Raw genomic sequence first — 20407 nt, forward strand, 5'->3', positions numbered from 1 at the left:
CCACAGTTTATCATGATCCACACAATCAAAGGCTTTGGCATAGTCAATAAAGCAGAAATAGATGTTTTTCTGGAACTCTCTTGCTTTTTCCATGATCCAGAGGATGTTGGCAATTTGATCTCTGGTTCCTCTGCCCTTTCTAAAACCAGCTTGAACATCAGGAAGTTCACGGTTCACATATGGCTGAAGCCTGGCTTGGAGAACTTTGAGCATTACTTTACTAGCGTGTGAGATGAGTGCAATTGTGCAGTAGTTTGAGCATTCTTTGGCATTGCCTTTCTTTGGGATTGGAATGAAAACTGACCTTTTCCAGTCCTGTGGCCACTGCTGAGTTTTCCAAATTTGCTGGCATATCGAGTGCAGCACTTTCACAGCATCATCTTTCAGGATTTGGAATAGCTCAACTGGAATTCTATCACCTCCACTAGCTTTGTTCGTAGTGATGCTTCCTAAGGCCCACTTGACTTCACACTCCAGGATGTCTGGCTCTAGGTCAGTGATCACACCATCGTGATTATCTGGGTCATGAAGATCTTTTTGTACAGTTTTTCTGTGTATTCTTGCCATCTCTTCTTAATATCTTCTGCTTCTGTTAGGTCCATACCATTTCTGTCCTTTATCGAGCCCATCTTTGCAGGAAATGTTCTTTTGGTATCTCTGATTTTCTTGAAGAGATCTCTAGTCTTTCCCATTCTGTTGTTTTCCTCTATTTCTTTGCATTGATCACTGAAGAAGGTTTTCTTATTTCTTCTTGCTATTCTTTGGAACTGTGCATTCAGATGTTTATATCTCTCCTTTTCTCCTTTGCTTTTTGCCTCTCTTCTTTTCACAGCTATTTGTAAGGCCTCCCCAGACAGCCATTTTGCTTTTTTGCATTTCTTTTCCATGGGGATGGTCTTGATCCCTGTCTCCTGTACAATGTCACGAACCTCATTCCATAGTTCATCAGGCACTCTATCTATCAGATCTAGGCCCTTAAATCTATTTCTCACTTCCACTGTATAATCATAAGGGATTTGATTTAGGTCATACCTGAATGGTCTAGTGGTTTTCCCTACTTTCTTCAATTTCAGTCTGAATTTGGCAATAAGGAGTTCATGGTCTGAGCCACAGTCAGCTCCTGGTCTTGTTTTTGCTGACTGTATACAGCTTCTCCATCTTTGGCTACAAAGAATATAATCAGTCTGATTTCGGTGTTGACCATCTGATGATGTCCATGTATAGAGTCTTCTCTTGTGTTGTTGGAAGAGGGTGTTTGCTATGACCAGTGCATTTTCTTGGCAAAACTCTATTAGTCTTTGCCCTGCTTCATTCCGTATTCCAAGGCCAAATTTGCCTGTTACTCCAGGTGTTTCTTGACTCCCTACTTTTGCATTCCAGTCCCCTATAATGAAAAGGACATCTTTTTTGGGTGTTAGTTCTAAAAGATCTTGTAGGTCTTCATAGAATCGTTCAACTTCAGCTTCTTCAGTGTTACTGGTTGGGGCATAGACTTGGATTACTGTGATATATGGAATTGATTTATCCAGTTTGTTTTTTCCTGCCACTGGACAGAAGTTTGTTGTCCAATGGAGGACACACAGAGACCCAGTAACCATGTAATTTCAGGATTGGGTGAGGAGGGTCTGGCAGAGGGAAGGCTCTTGGTACAAATGTATTGAATGACCAAATTAACAAATAAGAGAATTAACGTAGAATCAGGTGTAATGATGGCACAGTGCTGGGTTAATTAACTGCTGAGATTATTCTGAAAGTTATAAGAGAGGAAACATTTGACTTGGGTTTTGAAGGACGAGTAGGAGTTGGTTGGGAAGATGGGTATGTCAGGAGAAGGGACTGGTAGTGTGAATCAACATGGCATGTCCATGGATATGTTCATCCCCTGGTTGCCCCGGTGTATCATTTGGCTTCTCCATCAGATAATGAAGTCCCTAAAAGTGAGAGTGGCATTTCCACTCCTGCCTTCAGTGGGCAACATTTATTGAGCACTTTTTATATACCAAATACATCCCCAAGTGGTTTACAGGTATAGCAAGCCCATAAGGTGGCTATTCCTGATTCCATTTTAGAGATAAGAAAAGTAAGGCACAGGTGAGATAGATAATGTGCCCACGTCATCAGGACTGGTAAGCACGGAGCTGATCAGTCTCACTTTTTCATTCTTCATGTCCTGTCCTTACATGGGGTGATACCCACAAGAGAGTTCTTTGAGGTTTGAATTAAATGAGATAATCTCTCTAAATGATCCAAAGTTGGGGTCAAATATCAGCTTGTCAAAAGCCTGAATAAAATAGTTCCCACACCCCCTGCATTATTAACGTTTTTCTTCACAGCTTCAAGTTATCACTGCTTGGCATAGAGTTATTTGCTCTCTCAACCTTTGTCCATTGTAAACTTGACTGTGTCCCAGTACCTGGCAGACAGTATTAAGTATTTATGGCATGAATCAATGAATGAATGGATATTAGCTCTCACTTCCCACCATAGCATCCTGACTATGGCTGCTCAGAAAGTACTTGGTAAATTGGAAGCCTGCCCCCTACTCTGGCAAGGGATCATGGATTTATATGTCTCACGATGATCAACATTTGTTGTCTTCATTTTTTATTTGTTGTTGTCATGTTCATGGAACTAAATATCACACGTCTCCCACCCCCTGATTCTCGTGATGTCTCTTTTAAGCATTTCCAATTTGAATATGAAATTATCTATTAATTACAGAGAGAATTTTTGCTTTTCTTGGTGGCCTGGAACCAAACCAGGGCTTAACGGGAGAAACTATTGATGGGAGAGTGAGGGCTGGCTGGAGGAAGCTTGCCCCCTCTGCCCCGGGGCCCCAGCTAGAATATCACTTCTCCCCTGGATGGTGGTCAGATCTTGCCCGTCCCCCGGGATCCAGGATAACACCTCCTCTGTTTATTCACTGTAGACCTGTTAGCATCCTCTGTGTGTCAGGGGTTGACCCGTGCAGCAGCAATACAGAGAACTGGCCTTGGAGTGTCGACTGGGTCCTCCCTATCAGCAGCATGCTGGAGGAGATGCCCATGTGAGCCAAGCTGGGTTGATGGCATCCAGGCCCTCGCCAGAGCCCATGAGCCACGAGCATGTATTCCGGGATGTCTCAAGGTCCGGATGCAAGGGCTCAACCCCAGTTCAGTGGAAGGAGAGTTTCTGCAGTGGGGCCAGGACACCCTTCTTGTTGCCACGAGTGATTCTAACACAGGTGGTGTTGAGAATCGTGACACTACGAATTTAATGAAGTTCTCTTTTCATTGGATTCAGTTTGCTTTCTCTATATCGCAAGTGCATTTGGTTTTCTATTTGCCAGAGTGATTTCCTGTTGAGTAAATTTTATAAGTAAAAAGAGGAGTTGATTTAAAAATGACATCAGTGAACAGTAGGCAAGTAAACAATATGTGAGTGTGGCAAACATCACAACGGTGCCTCCTGATGGACTGAGGTGTGGGCAGTCCCCCGCTCCGGTTTATCCCAGGGTCAGAGTTTTAGGCCTCCTGATTTTGGCTCCCGTAGCATCACTGGGACTAATTGGGCAGTGCCAATGATTCCTGAAGGGCTAGCACCGAAAGAGTGAACAAAACTCACCGTTATACTTTTTAGGGGTTGTGGTGAGGTGAAGTCGCTCAGTCACGTCCGACTTTTTGTGAGCCTGTGGACTGTAGCCTATCAGGCTCCTCAATTCACGGAATTCTCCAGGCAAGAATACTGGAGTGGGTTTTAGGGGTTGTACCAGTTGTCTATTTCTGCATAACAAATTGTCCCAAAATGTAGGGGCAGGAATAACAGTTTGAGATAACAGCACTTATGATCTTATGGGATCTGGGGGTCTGGAATCCACGCACTTTAGTTGGTTCTGTCCCTGGGTCTAGGCTACAAACTGGATTGTTTCTGGGTAGATCTCGGTTTCGGAGGCACAGAGGGACCAACACCTGTTTCCCTACTGCCTGGATTTCCCACCAGGAGCATGTGGGCCAGGCTGACAGCAAAGGCCCTGAGGCGGCTGGTTGGTGGCATAGATAGCAACTCCTCAGAACCTGAGGGACAGTGGCCACGGCCGTCTTCTCCTGGCCTGCACGTGCCTCTCGGCCTCAGTAATGACATGGCTTGGGACAAGGCCCTTCACCTCTATGAGCCTCAGTTTTCCCTTATGTAAAATGGAGTTGACATATTAGTCAGGGTGGGCTGCGTTATGCTGCAGTAACAAAGAACTCCAAAATGCCGATAAGGAAGACACAGTGGTTTCTGTCTCGTCCATGTGGCGTGCCCTTCACAAACTGGCTGGGCCTCTGCTGCATCTTGTCATCCTCACACCCGCACCCAGGCTGTGATGGGGGACTAGACAGTCTGGCTGAGCACACAGTCTTCTCTTCCTCCCGGATGTGAGACACCTCACTTCTCTCTTGTTTCATTGGTTAAGCAGGTCCCTTGGTCACACATCACTTTGGATGGGTGGGGAAGTACAGTCCTGCCAGGCAGCTGGAAACAGCAGAGTTATTGTGGCTGGCCCTGGTGACTTCCAGTGGTGACCGCATACTTGCCTGCCAGCGTGGTGATGAGCCTCAGTTGGATGGTTTCTGCAGAGCTTTTGATGCCTGGCACCTCGGTAGCACTCCCTGAACCGTGATGCTGGTGGTTATGGCAGCTCTCATGGCGATGCTGATTAGAGAAGTAAAGGTTGTCTAGGGCCCGCAGCGTATAGACCTCTGCTTATTGATCTGTTCCTCCAGTCCCTGTGTGTCGGGTTCTCAGTTTCCTGGATTCTGCATACTATTCTTTGAACTGGAGATCAAAAACAAGATCGACGTGGTCTGTGCCTTTAAGCAGCTCACAGTCTCTCCTTGGCAGCAGGGATTGAAGGATTTCCTTTGGGTTTTCACTTGGAGGGCTTGGCCTTCCTAGGAAAACATATGGAATGAAATAAATGCCAGAATCGGAGAGGGTCATGGTTTCTGTATCAGAATGTGTTCAGCAGCAGAAACAGAGGACTCGAGTCAAAGCGGCCTCAGCAGAGCAAGGCATTTGTTTTAGCGGGTCACTGAAAAGTTGAGACCAGGGTGAGCAGTGGTCCCGTCTTCTCGGACATTGTCAGGAGGAAGAATGAAACTGTCCAGTGTTGCCAGCGAAACCTCCAGGCTTCACTCCTATTGAACCAGTTTGGTTTGTTGACCAATCTTGAACTAATCACTGTGGCCGTAAGGACGGGACGTGCTGACTGACCTGCATTGTTTGGTGCTCACCTTGGATCCGGGTATAGGGTATGCTCTGCTCGAGTCTCAGCCCTTGGGTGGGCTGATCTCCCAGGAGGGGAGTGGACGCCAGGCCTTAAACAGCCACAGTCCACCTCTTCATCCTGCCCTTTCCTTTCCTTGGACAGGAAATGAAGGTCCAGAACAAGGAAATGACTTTACCTGCTTCTACTCAGCATGCTGGAAACAGAGCGGGGGCCAGGCTGTGAACCGAGGACTGTGCTCTCAGTTCTAAAACACATTGTCTTGGGAAACCATCAGTTTCAAAGGGGACTCGGGAAGCATCACACTTTGGGAGCTGTGATTATAAAACAGATGCTAAATTGCACTGTCCCCAGCATCTTTAGCAAAACTTCATTATTTATTGCTTGTTGATAACAGGTTGAAGATCAGGCAGATTGCTCCGTGGCAGGACTGCTTCTTGTGTCTGATCTCTGTAGGGAATGGTTTGGGGCTCTAAGTGAGTGAGGGTTTTGGTGATTGGCTTCCTAAGTCATCAGTGGCAGCAAGTGGAGGCTGCCCAGCCGTGATGTGGCCATTGTTTAGCTGGTTGTAGGAGCCGCTGTGGGGGTGGGGGTGGTGTGTGTGTGTTTGTGTGTGCGTGCGCACGCGCGCGCCTGCTTGTGTGAGTGTGTGTTGGGGCTGTTAACTTTGACACATGAGCATTTCAGAAAGTACTGTTTTGGAGTTCATTGCCGGACATCACATAGCAAGTTGCCTGAGGACAAATTGCGGAATGGGCCTTTTTAGTGTTTGAGAACCGGAGCTCAGCTTTAAAAGAATTCTTTCCCCGACCAGTGCCATCATCTTTTATACTCACACGATGGAGCCCCTAAGGCGGACCAACTGCCCGCGCTGTTCTGTGGAATTGATCGACCCATCTGTCTTCCCTCCCATCTGGCGCTTCTGATCCCACTGCGGGTCAGGTTGGGCGAGCAAATGCAGGAAACGGTTTGCACCTGTAGTCAGTGTGTTCCTCATGGAAGAACATGTCTTCTAGCCACTTCCTACCCCTGACTTCTGACATGACTGTCCCTACCAGTAAATAAATAAAACCCTGGCCCATCTCCCATGCCTTCAGGAGATGCTTGCTGAGGGCCCCCTCTGTGCCCAGCACCGGGATACTACATCCCAGACTCTGTGTTTTCTTTCTTCTATTTAATCCATAATAAGCACAGTAGAGAAGTATTACTTGCCTGCTTTTTTTTTTAAAATTAAAAAATAATATTTATTTGGCTGCACCAGGTCTTAGTTGTACACTCGAGATCTTTGCTTCAGCCTGTGGGGTCTAGTTCCCTGACCAGGGATTGAACCTGGGCCCCCTGCGTTGGGAGCACGGAGTCGTAGCCACTGGACCACCAGGGAGGTCCTGAGCCTGCTTTATAGTTGAGGAGAGTGGGGCTTGGAGAAGTTGGGGGCCTTGGTTGGGATGGCAGAGCAAGAGTATAAGCCTAGATCTGTGAAACCCCAAAGCTGTGTTCTTTTGTTACATGTTGCCGTGCATTGAAGGCTCTGGAGCTGACGCCTGAGTCCACTCCTGGCTTGGCCGCTTATAGCCCTGTGCCCTTGAGCACGTGAAGTCAACTCTCTGAGTGTCTGTTTCCTCATCTATAAAATGAGGATGGTAATAGTATCAACCCCTTAGAGTAATGAGGCATTTAAAAAGTATAACACAGGCCTGGCAAGAGATCAATGAATGTAACAAATCTCCACGAGCTTGGTGGCTTAAAACAACACACATTCATTCTCTCACAGTTCTGAAAGCCAGAAGCCTGATATCAAGGCTTTGGACTTCCCTGGCAGTCCAGTGGTTAAGACTTTGCCTTCCAATGCAGGGGGTGCAGGTTCGATCCCTGGTCGGGGAGTGAAGATCCCATACCTGGTAGCCAATAGCCGAAACAGAAGCAACAAATTGAATTGTAACAAATTCAATAAAGACTTAAAAAAAAAAATGGTCCACATTAAAAAAAGAATCTTTAAAATCTTAAATAAATAATAAAACTAGAGCATTGACACTGGCCAGGGCCAGGCTTTGTCTGGAGACTCCAGGGAAAGAGCCTTCCTGCCTCTTACAGCGGCCCGAGCATTCCTTGGCTTGTGTCCACATCATTTCAGTCTCCACCTCTGTCTTCACCTGGCCTTCTGGTTCTTTCAGTGGCTCTCTCGTAAGAACATTGGTCATTGAGTTTAGGGCCCACTTGGATAATCCAGGGTAGTCTCATTTTGAGATCTTTGACTTAGTTACATCTGTAAAATTGTTTTTCCAAATAAAGTCAGAATTAGAGATTCTGGGGCTTAAGATATGGACATACCATTTGAAGTGGGGCGGGGGGGGGCTGCCATCAACTCACTGCAGCTGCTATCATTTAAACATTTTTTCGGAAAGCACTGGTATTACATGAGTGGGCTTCCCAGCTGGCACTAGTAGTAAAGAACCTACCTGCCGATGCAGGAGACATAAGAGATGCAGGCTCGATCCCTGGTCAGAAAGATACCCTGGAAAAGGGCACGGCAACCCCCACCAGTATTCCTGCCTGGAGAATCCCATGGACAGAGGAGCCCAGCAGACTACAGTCCATGGGGTCGCAAAGAGTTGGACACAACTGAGCGACTGAGCACGCACGCAGTATTACCTGAGTACATTCCACATGCAAACATTCAGGCATTAAGTTAAAATCTTTTTACGAATGCCCTCAATTCCACCCTCCTCTCCCCCCACGACCACCATCCTGATGAGTTTGGTGCTATCCTTCCAGACCTTGCTGTTAGGACAAAATGATAGATGTTGTTGCAGATCATGACCCTGTTGCTGGGCCCTGTGAGAGGTCGTGGGCATCTGAGGTGGGTGAGAGCACCGCCTGGTGCCTGGTCAGCTCTCAGGCATCCAGAGAAGCAGGGAGTAAACCCGTGACCTCCAGGTATATGGGAGGGGCTGTAACAAGACACACGTGCAAAGTGCATGGGAGCAGCACGGGGCGGCCTTCAGCTGTCTTTGCAAAAGAGGAACGTCTCATTCCAAAGGCTTTACTGAGCGGGGCCACCTGAACCTTGTTGGGTTCAGAAGATGCCAACCATGCAAGGCACACGTCCGGGGAGTGGGTGAGGAAGGAGCCTGGTTGGATGTGGTTGGTGGCAGGAAGTGAATCCAGAGTCCCCGGAGGCCTGGGGATTCTCCTCTCAGGGAACGGGAGTTTTTCTCCAGGGTGGTGGGTTTCAAACTGTGTCCCCCAGGGGCCCGAGGCCTCTGAAGAGAGGACACTGGGGTCGGGGTAGGTGGCAGGACGGCTGGTCTCCAGGCTCTCACCCAGCCGGGGCCCAGAAGCCCCTCTCCCTGGTGAGTGACATGCTCAGGGGTTGCGCTCAGTGGCCCGTGGTCCCCTCCCGCCTCGGTCTCCATCAGCTGCCCCCAAACCTCCTGAACAAACACGCAAATGAAGGAAAAGCCTCGCACTTTGGACGACCACTGTGATGACAAGCGGCAATAACATGTCTGGAGGGACAGTGAAGACCATAGGAGCCGCCTCTGGGTGACTTTTAAAGTCACCTTTATAGGGTTTTCTCATGTGAAGGACACAGAGGGTATCCTGTGCATGACAGCCAGATGGGCTCTGTTCTTTCTCCAGGATCGATGGGAGACACAGCTGCCCAGACCTGCGCCTCGCCAGCCCCTGAGCTGCTGTGGGTGTGACAAGTGAGAGGTGCTCAGACCTTCCAGAAGTATTAGATCCATCTCCACACCCAGCCCAGTGGACTTGGCCTTGAGAGGATTCCTATTGGGTCTCCACGTCCCAGGCTGCTCTGGGTGACCACAGCCATGGCTGCACATGAAGCCCTGGCATCTTGGACTTTCTTCCCTGCACTTAACATCAGTTGTCTCACTTCTTCAGGACAACCCTGTAAGGCAGGTGGAACTGACGTATTTATTCTACAGAGAAGGAAACAGAGGCTCAGAGAGGGCGAGTCACTTGCCAGGCTAACACCACAGGGGAGAGGGCCCCGGGGGCTGGGCGCTGCCGTCCATGCCCTTCGCTCTTGCTGTCCTGCTGCCCTGCATGCATGCCCGAGCCCTCAGCTGCCCGAGTGCTGCCCCGCATAGCAGCCGGGGCACTGCTGTTAACACTGGGCCTTTTGGCAAGATGTCAATCAAGAGAAGTGGTTTGCTTAAAAAAGAAAAAAAAAATTGATATCCTGGAAGTGCAGGGAAGGGAAAACCCACAGATGCGTTTTCAGCCTGGGCTGTATTATTTGCAGACGTGTGGCAAATACAGTGCCAGCTCATTGTTAATAGGAGGGGGTTGAAGGGTAAGAAATGAAACAGGCAGCCTTTGGTTCCCGCAGAGGGGACAGGTCAGGGAGAAGAGAGGCGGTTCTGGGTCTCTGTTACCGCTGTGCAGAAACCAAGGGGACTGTTCTTTCTTTGGCGCCTTAGCACCGACTAGGAGGGACACGGGCGACGTCAGTGCTCTTTGCTCCTTGTGACACAGCTGGAAGGGACGAGAAGTGCCGGGCGCGGGAGAACACGGACGGCTTGCCCAAGTGCCTGTCCCTCCCTGTGGGGCCAGTGCTGCTCTGCTCAGGGTAGCTGGTGGGCGGCCCCTGAGGCAGATCAGGAGAGATGGTGGATTCTCAGTAGTAGAAAATGGGTTCCGATTTAAGAAAACAAATGAACTTCCTTAAGGTCCTGTAGTTAAGAATCCGCCTTCCCATGCAGGGGATGCGGGTTTGATCCCTGATCCGGGAACTAAGATCCCACATGGCACAGAGCAACTAAGCCCGTGCACCACAGCTACTGAGCCTGCGCTCTAGGGCCCATGGTCCGAAACAAGAGGAGTCCTGCATGGACCACAACCAAGACCCAGCACAGCCAAATCAAGCAACCCAAGCTGAAGGCAGGATCGCTGAAGTTCAGCGCTGGCCCAAGTTCCCCTTCCTGTTGTCTTTCTCCTGCAGGGAGGTGACAGGGAAGGTGGGAAATGGCAGCTGAGGGCGACCACAAAACCACACAGGCCGTGTGTTGGGTGGTTTATAATAATGGTACAGAGGTTGGGATGGGCGAGTGCTGGCCACATTTTACAGAAAAGGAAACTGGGCACAGATTTCATGGATAGTAAGTGGTGAGGCTCAGAGGTACCTGACTTTAAGACACCAGACCCTGCGTCTTTCCCTGAGGACCTGGGCATTCTCTGGGAATTGCTGGAGAAATTCCTCAGAAACTTACCCTGCCAGCCCACTCCGCAGTCCTGAAGCAGCCTCCAGGGTGTGGCTCCATTATTTAGAAAGAGTAGACATTAAATCCCCATAAAAATCCTGGGAGGAAACATTCCAGAGTCCTTCTGATTTTATCTGCCAGTCAGCAGTGCCCACTCATCTGCCGATGTAATCACCACACCCATGACAGCAGAAATACAGTCCAGACGCATTGGTAGCCGCAGAGAGCGAAGGTGAATACCTCTCTGATTGCCCGAGTGTCTTCATTTCTGTCACAGGAGCAGATTCCTGCCTTCAGAGATTAGGCTGGATTCTTGTTTTGCACTCAGGATTCTCTGGGGGGAGGCAGCGGATGTAGGCAGAAGAGCACAGCTTGGGGTTGAGCTAAACTGGGCTTTGAATTCTCGCTGTGTCCACGGGCACCTCACAGAGCCTCCCTGAGCCTCTCGCGGAATAGGACCAGACACAGAGTCCTCATGGTAGAACACTGCTGTGAGGTTGAGGTAAATGAATGTATATAAGGGCCTTAAATGTCATTTGTGTTTAAAAAAAATGTTTTTTGATTGGAGTATAGTTGCTTTACAATGTTGTACTGGTTTCTGTTGTACAGCAGCGGGAATCACCTGTAGGTATACATGTATCCCCTCCCTGTGAAGCCTCCATCCCACTGCCACACCCCTCAGATGGTAGAGAATCTGCCTGCAATGCGGGAGACCTGAGTTTGATCCCTGGGTCAGGAAGATTCCCTGGAGAAGGGCATGGCGACCCACTCCAGTATTCTGGCCTGGAAAATCCCATGGACAGAGGAGCCTGGCGGGTTGCAGTCCATGGGGGCAGGCGTCACAAAGAGTCAGACACGACTGAGCAGCTAACACTTCCACACATATACCCCCTCCCTTGTGAGCCTCCCTCCCGCTCCCCGTCCCACCCGCGGAGCGCTGAGCTGGGCTCCCTGCGTTGTGCAGCAGCTTTGCACGAGCCGTCTGTTTCACACACGGTAGTGTATACATGTGAGTGCCGCTCTCTCAGTCCGTCCCACCCTCTTCTTCCCCTCCCCCCGCCCCCACCTCCTGATGCCTCTATTCCTGCCCTGCAAATCGCCCCGGTCCTGTTTTTCTGGATTCCATATATGTGTGTTAATACACCATACCTTAAATGTCACTTCTTATCCCGCCCCCTCCATTAAGATTGGGGGCGTCTCTTTAGTCTCAAGTCACTGAAAGTCATTTCGTGAAGCCGTGGAGCTCACACATTTGTGTGAAGAAGTGTTTCCCTGAGATCGCTGATGATTGCTCTCATCTGTTCAGCCATCAGCGACAGCAGCAGTGGGCACACTTTTCCCATAGATGCCCAGAGAGTCAGCGTTTTAGGTGTCGCGGGTCCTACTGTCTGTCACAGGGACTGGACTTTGGGGATGGAGTGGCAGCAGCCGCAGGTGATACACACACGTCATAGCTGTGTCACTGTGGTCCACAGAAAGTTTATTTACAAACGCAGGCTGGATTTGGCCTGTGGGCCATCATGTAACCCCTTATCTCGAATCTGGAGAGGCAGGGGGTTTAGGGTCCATAAATGTGAAAATGAACAAGCCGGGGGTGGAGGTGAGGGGCATCTGTTGTCCTTACGGCCTGGTGTCTCCAGTGCATCAACCCAGATAGACCCAAATCGGCTCCTGTGTGCAGCTGTGAGCTCCTCAGAGCTGCCGCTTAAACCTCCTTGATACATCTTAATGCTGTTAATGCGGCTGGTGGTCTGGCTGATTTCTAAGTGACAGCTTCAGTTGTTTGCTGCGTATTCAGGGAAGCCCTACACCCACTCGCCAGTTACAGTGGAAGCCTGGGGAGGGCATGTTTGGATTCTAGAGTTTGCACAGTGCCACTTCTCCTTGGCATCTTCTGGTAGCTCTGTGCCTCTCTGTCTCTGGCTGTTCAGTGAGAGTTGAGGGTGAGATGAGGCAGTTGGCTCAGTGTGGCCTAAACGTCTGTCTTCTTGAGTAAATCATGCTTGTGTAACCTTTTCTTTGAAAGGAGGTCTGCCTTGGAAACTCAGTTTGGGAAATGCGTTGAAGTATTGATAGAAGCTAGGGTGTATAAATCCCATGAATGGAAGAGCCTGGTGGGCTGCAGTCCATGGGGTCGCTAAGAGTCGGGCACGACTGAGCGACTTCACTTTCACTTTTCACTTTCATGCACTGGAGAAGGAAATGGCAACCCACTCCAGTTTTCTTGCCTGGAGAATCCCAGGGACAGAGGAGCCTAGTGGGTTGCCGTCTATGGGGTCGCACAGAGTCGGACGCGACTGAAGTGACTTAGCAGCAGCAACAGCAGCAGGGTGTGTGTGTGTGTGTATATATATATATATATATTTTTTTTTTTTTTGCTGTTGTTTGTTTTTTTGCTTGTTTGCTTTTGCTGGGCATCATCAGGATCTTAGTTCTCTGACCAGGGATCAAACCCCTGCCCCTTGCAGTGGAAGCACAGAGTCTTAACCATTGGATCTCCAGGGAAGTCTCTAGAAGCTAAGCTGGTCTTGCTGAAGAAGGGTGTGAGGGGAGGCCGTCTGGCCACTAAGCCCTTGGAGCAGCTTCTAGAAACTTTGGGGACCTGTCAGGAGCAGACAAGACCCCCTGATGTGGTGTGAGGCTGAAGAAGTATGCATGGGGGACCCAGCCACTTTTCGTCTGTAGCAGGAGTGAGTTTGGATAAGTTGAATGCTCTCAGCTCCTTCCTAAGAAGCCTGAGTCTCTTGCTCGAGATTGTCTGAAAATTTGTAACTGAAGAATAGCTTTCTACTAGCAATTAAGCCTAGAGAAGCTGTAGACAGTTGTGGATTTCTTCTTAGAGGTCCGCCTTAAAAAAAAATCTGTCGATGAAAAGGCGGTGGGCAGACAGGTTGGCAAGCGATCCAGCATGTAGAATTGAGATGGCGCGCGCGTGCGCGTGCCCATGTGTGTGTGTGTGTGTGTGTGTGTGTGTACACACGCTTGCTCAGCAGCCTCCGGGCTGTTCCTCTTGCCTGTTGCCCAGTCTTTCCTCTGCAGCCAGAGTGACTTATTCAGATGAGATCTCTTCCAGTCTCTCTCTTGCTTAAATCCGCTTGGAGGTTTCCTTCCACTGAGCAAAGGCCAGAGTCTTGCTGTCCTCCTTCGGGCTCCAGCTCTCACCATGGTCCCTCCAAACCCCTTTCCCTATCGCCTTCCCAGACACCTTAGTGAGCCTGGTTTTTCTCTGTGGACTTTTCACACCATAATTGTGTTATCAGTTGTTTAAAGACTGTCTCCCTGGGTAGACTGTGTGCTCCTTCATCTCCTCTGCCAACTCCCTGGTACCCAGAGTGCCAGGGCCATAAGAAGAACCTAATGTGGATTTGCGGGCTAAACGTCTGAGTAACGAGGGTGTATACGTCTTTGCTGGAGCAGCTGGCACTTCACTTGTGGGTGGGGACTGCTGGGCCCCAAACGTCCATCTGTTCTGTCCAGTGCCCTTGAACTCTGTCCCTGAACAGTGAGAGTAAATGCCGCTTAGTAAGCCCTTTGTACAGATGTTGTCCATGCAACTTAATCACTTGGGAAAAAAAACTAGATGTCCATTCTCAGTAAATTAGATAATTCTCTCCCAGACCGACCCTCTCATCTCTGCTCTCATCCACCATCCCGTCCCCCATCTGTTTGCTCATCTGTGTGTCTATTCATCCACGGGAAACATGCTCCGAGCGATCAGTATGTACCTGATATCATCTGGGGCCCTGAGAATATGGTCCTTGAGACCCTCAGAGTCTTTGGGGAAAAACAGACACATCCACAAAAAGTTACAGAAGTGCGGCAGGCTGCGTTTGTGCAGGCTTCAGGACTACTCAGAGGACAGAAGTAAAGACTCTTTAAAGTTCTGGTTTGCCAGTTCTTTATTCCCAGCAGAGAGTCTTTGGCCTCTGCTGACGCCTCTAATTGTATATTTGTACAAACAGAAGAACAAATTAACAGATAAGCGCAGAACCCTGAAAGTGGTCCAGACCAGGCAGCTGCCTCCCTCCTGGGGACGTGAGGAGAGCGTAGGGCTGTCGCCTGGCCTGGCTGACCAAGCTGGAGACAGCCGTGCATCTGATGTGTTGTTCCTTCTTGAAAAGTGAGATGAGAAAGCAGGGTATTGGTGGAATGGGAAATAGTTGTCATTTCTGGTAGTGCAAAGTGAGAGCTAATCGCTTTGGGGAAGGCTATTTGAAAAGAGAGGGTGTGTGAGAAAGCGCCTGGAAGACGTAAATTACGGGTGTCGTTTCACGATTGGGACCACGATTCACCGTCCTGTATTGTCCGCCTTTTTGCCTTGTCTTCTGAGCGGTGAATCCGAGAGCCCTGTAATTAGAAGACAAAGACTGTGATTCTCTTCCTTTGGTTCCTCTTATCTCCAAACTAGCTCATCCTTCTCATGCATGACGACTGCGGATTTGCTCCAGAGCAGTTGGAGGCTTGATTGACACTTTCATGGAAATGGAGCTTCCTTCATCATTCCCTTGCTTCCTCAGTCCTAGATGCTCAGTCAGGGTCCACAGTGTGCCAGGGCCAGTGTGAACGAGAAGACGTGGAGGCTGCTGTCCCCAAGCTTGCAGGGAGCAACCAGTTGCAGCCTGAGCCCTGGGGACGGTACAGGGCAGCAGTGGAGGGTGTGGTTAGTTCTGGTGGTCAGGAAGGTGTCTCACAAGAAGTCCTCTTTTAGCTGAATCTTGAAAGATGGGGGAACAGCCAGCTGCACACAGGTTGGGGAAAGAAAGGAGGGGGACATGACTTGCAGTAATACTTGCTTCACTTGTTTATTGGAGGATTAAGTGTGCAAATACATTGGTGCATAGGCATTCAGCTTTGGCCACCGGATGCTAACAGCTGATTCATGGGAAAAGACCCTGATACTGGGAAAGATTGAAGGCAGGAGGAGAAGGGGGTGACAGAGGATGAAATCGTTACATAGCATCACTGACTCAGTGGACATGAGTTTGAGCAAACTCTGAGAGATGGTGAAGGACAGGGAAGCCTGTCATGCTGCAGTCCATGGGGTCACAAAGAGTCGGACACGACTGAGTGACTGAACATCAACAAAAGGCGTTCACCACACTTTGGCTTCCCCTCCAGCCAGCATCTCTGTTGCTTTCTAGCAGGGACTTCAGAGAACCACGTGACCTCTCAGGTAATCAGTGAAGGCTGCCTTGTGTACCCAGAGATGAAAAGGGTTCTGATTGCCTGTGGGTCTTGCCTGTCCCTACACGCTAATATGTGCAGCACCTGGGGTGTTCACTCCAGAAAGGCCCCGAAATCCTGCTGCCCTGTGTCTCCAGCCACGGGCTCTGCCTTTCCCTGCAAACTAGCATACTGCCCCCTGATCCCCCTACCCAGACCATAGCCCAGATGGTGAGCTGCCTTCTCTGGGGGGCCAGGGAGAGGGAAGTGAGGATGACCATGCTATCTCACGCTCTGTGTTGGTGGGAACTGAAGAGAAGGCTCCATCACGAACACGTGTCCTCCAAGAGTCCTGGGGCTTCAGGAAGGCATGAGGATGTTTGTGGCCAGTATCAATAGAAAGCTGATTTTTCATACAAAATCTCTGCCCCACACTTCTTTCATGGCCAGAATTGGAAGTCAAATCAGCTTTTGGGAGGATTGCTGTAACCCTCAGATGCTCCCTTCTCCAGTCTCTGTAGACAGTGTGAAAAGACAGCTGGTTAAGTTGGTGAATAAGATTTGCCACTGGTGAGTTGTCATCCTGCGCTTGCTGTCGACCCAGGCCTTGTTTTCAAGATGGATCCACCAAGGTCAGAAAGTTCATGGATTCTTTTTCCAGCCAGCCACCCTGAAACTGAGGCTGATTCGTGTCTCCTGACTTGCTGATGCCAATAATGCCACCAGTTAGAAGAAAAGCTCCTGAGTGGGAAGGATTTAACAGCTCTCAGGTTCTTACACCCACTGTCCAAGAGGGTCCCGACAAACAAGCATGTGTTGTTTTGTTCAGTTGCTAAGTCGCGTCCGACTCTTTGAGACCCCATGGACTACAGCGTGCCAAGCATACCCAAAGGGAAAGTTGTCCATCAGGAAAATACCTTCTTTTTTAAAAAATATATTTATTTTAATTGGAGGATAATTGCCTTACAATATTGTGGTGGTTTTTGCCATACATCTACCTTCTTTTTCAAATTGATCGTTTTGAAGAAGCTCTTTGTTCACATTACTGTAGAATGAGTGGCATCTGTCCTTAAAGTCCTCAACTTGTCTTTTGTTTTGGTCCTTCTGGTCACCCTTCCCCTCAGCCTGGTGGGACAGGCAGTCAAAACTTTCCTTTTTGTAAGTGAGGTTCCCTTTGTCCAAGTTTTGTTCGTGTCCAATCTGAGACAAGGCTGCACTCAAAAGTGTGGTGATGCCACCAGTGCCTTCACTGTCTGGGAGTCCTGCCTCTGGTCTGTGTGCCTGATTCGTGTCGTGCCAAGGAAGCTTCTCCTAGCCTTGTTGTTGTTCAGTCGCTCAGTCATGTCTGACTCTTTGTGACCCCATGGACTGCAGCATACCAGGCTTCCCTGTTCCCAGTCTCCCAGAGTTTGCTCAAACTCATATCCACTGAGTCGGTGATACCATCCAACCATCTCATCCTCTGTCATCCCCTTCTCCTCCTGCCTTCAATCTTTCCCAGCATCAGGGTCTTTTCCAATGAGTCGGCTCTTTGCATCAGGTGGCCGAAGTATTGGAACTTTAGCTTCAGCATCAGTCCTTCCAATGAAAATTCAGGACTGATGTCCTTTAGGGTTGACTGGTTTGGTCTTCTTGCAGTCCAAGGGAGTCTCAAGAGTCTTCTCCAGCACCACAGTTCGAAAGCATCAGTTCTTTGGTGCTCAGCCTTCTTTACAGTTCAACTCTCACATCCATACATGACTATTGGAAAAACCAAAAGTCAAAAGGCTTTGATTCAACAGACCTTTGTCAGCAAAGTGATGGCTTAGGTGTGGAGGTAAACTCAGAGAAGCGAGTTCCAGAGAAGGTACTGGGTTCCATGTGGAAGCAGCAGGGGGAGAGTGGTGTTTGGAGGACAGGCTTCAGAGCTGCCCTCAGCCCTCTTGCCCCAATGCAAGGAAGACTTGAAGACATAGGCCCTCTCATCCAGTGGGGGAGGATTGGAAAGAATGTTTTATTTACTTTACACAGTAATGTGATACAGATACATCTGTTAGTGGTTACAGGATTAATGCATCTTCCTCGTAGAAAGTATAGAGAAGTCCAGACACATGCTACAGATTCATCTGACTGCCCTCTCTCTGATACCCCACGGTCTTTCAGATCTCTTCCATCCTCACCTTACTGATCCACAGTCATTGCTAGTTTTATCTAGGACACATACTGGGTATTTGCAGTTAATGTTAATAGCAGCTTTAAAAAAAATTTTTTTTTTTTTAATTGTGCTGTACAGCTTTTGGGATCCTAGTTCCCTGCTGCTGCTAAGTCACTTCAGTTGTGTCTGACTCTGTGTGACCCCATAGACGGCAGCCCACCAGGCTCCCCCGTCCCTGGGATTCTCCAGGCAAGAACACTGGAGTGGGTTGCCATTTCCTTCTCCAGTGCATGAAAGTGAAAAGTGAAAGGGAAGTCGCTCAGTCGTTTCCGACCCCTAGCATGGACTGCAGCCCACCAGGCTCCTCCGTCCATGGGATTTTCCACCCCACTCGAGTGGGGTGCCATTGCCTTCTCCCCTAGTTCCCTGACTAGGAATTAAATCCGAGTCCTGGTATCTCAGTTTATAAAGCATCCGCCTGCAGTGCCGGAGACCCCTGTTCGATTCTTAGGTTGGGAAGATCCCCTGGAGAAGGGATAGGCTGCCCACTCCAGCGTTCTTGCCTAAGCTCACTTAGCAGGGAAAGTGCAAAGTCCCAACCGCCTGGACCACCAGGGAATTCCATAGCAGCATTTTGTTAAACGGAGAACAGGAGCTTTTTTCCTGTGCCATTAAAAGTTTATCAAGAGCACTCTTTGGTGGGATAATACATTTTAGTTTACATTTCTAATGGATGTTAGATTCTTTCAAAGCTCAAATAGTAGGTATAAAGGTGTGGTAACTGAATAACCTCACTCCCACCCCGCTGTCCAGGCCCTGCCCCAGGGCTGGGGCCCCTTTGGTTGGTGCCTTGAACTTCACATCTGTACCTTCCTAATGCAAAAATAAAGAGCAACAACTTGATATTCTTCCTTCCCCGTTTTTGCACCCAAGGTAATGTATTACACCCACCGTCTGTAGTCTGCTCTCACTTTCCTGTTGCTGCTGCTAAGTCTCTTCAGTCGTGTCCGACTCTGTGCGACCCCATAGATGGCAGCCCACCAGGCTCCCCCATCCCTGGGATTCTCCAGGCAAGAACACTGGGGTGGGTTGCCATTTCCTTCTCCGCACTTTCCTGTTACGGTTTCTCTTTTAGATGTTTTCATAACTGCACATGGATGGTATCTCATTCTTCAAAAGCACCTTTAAATTCTTTTAAAGAAGTTCACTCGATCATTTTTTTTAATCTTACAGAAAGATAGTGAATGAAAAATAAGCGTCATTTTTCTCCCCAGTCCCACTCCTAATCTGTTATCAGTGTTGCTGTTTTCTTATATACTTTCCCAGAATTATTTTTGTGCTTGTACCCTCATGAGTGTGTGTGTGTGTATATTTATGTGTATAAGTCATTTTCTTAAACCAGGCATCTCCTATGGACATGTCATAATTTCTTGAATCATTCCTCTATAGTTGTACCGTTAGATTCTTTTTTGTTTTACTTGTCTAAACCTGGGAAGAGGAATCATCTTCAATGTAAATTTTTGTTGATGTCTTTGTTTCCTCTGGATAAATCCTGGGAGTGTGATTTCTGGGTCAAAGGACGGAGATGTTTTAGGGATCTTGGTTCACACAACCTCATGGCTTCCCCCAAGGGATTGTATCTCTTCTCACCGTAGATACCCTGAGGACAATGACAGTCCCTCTAACAACAGGGCCACCCCAACTCCCAGCCCAGGGAGTCCCTGGTCTTTTGTTCATTGCAGCACTGTTTACAATAGCCAAGACATGGAAGCAACCTAGATGTCCATCAGCAGACGAATGGATAAAGAAACTGTCATACATATATGCAGTGGAATATCTCTCAGCCATAAAAAGGAACGAACGTGACTCAGTTGAACTGAGGTGGATGAACCTTGAGCTTGTTATACAGAGTGAAATAAGTCAGAAAGCGAAAAACAAGTACCATATATTGACACTTGTATATGGAATCTAGAACAATGGTACTGGTTAACCTGTGTGCAGGTCAATAACAGAGATGTAGGCATAGAAAATGGACTTGTATAACTGGAATTGTGTGCCCTTTAATCAATATGTCCCCACTTCCCCCAACACCCAGCCCTTGGTGACCACAACTCTACTCCCTCTCTCTATGACTTCAGTTATTATTTTAGATTTCTGTATAACAGATATAATACAGAATATGTCTTTCTCTGTTTGACTTATTTCACTTAACATAAATTTCTTCAAAGTCCATCCATGTCGTTATAAATGACAGAATTTCCTTCCTTTTTTATGGCTGGATAGTAATTGCACGATAGACTGATAGAGATAGATATACATGTACCTATAAAAAGTACATATATCTCATCAAGGTCCTGATTCCAATGGCTTTGACTATACCTGGAAGTGGACTTGCGGGATCATGTGGTGGATATAGTTTTAATACTCTGAGAAGCCTCGACACTCTTCTATAGGGGCTGCACCACCCTGCATCCCACAAACAGTGCCCTGAATGCACAGGTTCCCTTTTCTCCAGTTTTGCTAACACTTGCTATCTTTTGCCTTGTTGATAACAGCCATTATGACAGGTAGGAGGGGATATCTTGTGGTTTTGACTCGCATCACTTTCCTGACATTTAGTGATATCCATCACATTTT

At 48.5% G+C, this 20407-nt stretch overlaps 1 protein-coding gene and 1 non-coding gene across 5 annotated transcripts in view; one reads left to right on the forward strand and one right to left on the reverse strand.

Moving 5' to 3' along the window:
- The window catches only part of SNX29 (sorting nexin 29), a 599088-nt gene that overhangs the window by 377378 nt on the left and 201303 nt on the right, over positions 1–20407 (forward strand). The window lies entirely within an intron of this gene.
- TRNAG-CCC (transfer RNA glycine (anticodon CCC)) lies at positions 6557–6629 on the reverse strand. The gene has a single exon. It is a non-coding gene; the product is annotated as a tRNA-Gly (tRNA).

This window comes from Bos javanicus, chromosome 25 (assembly GCF_032452875.1).
Source record: "Bos javanicus breed banteng chromosome 25, ARS-OSU_banteng_1.0, whole genome shotgun sequence".
Classification (NCBI taxonomy): Eukaryota; Metazoa; Chordata; class Mammalia; order Artiodactyla; family Bovidae; genus Bos; species Bos javanicus.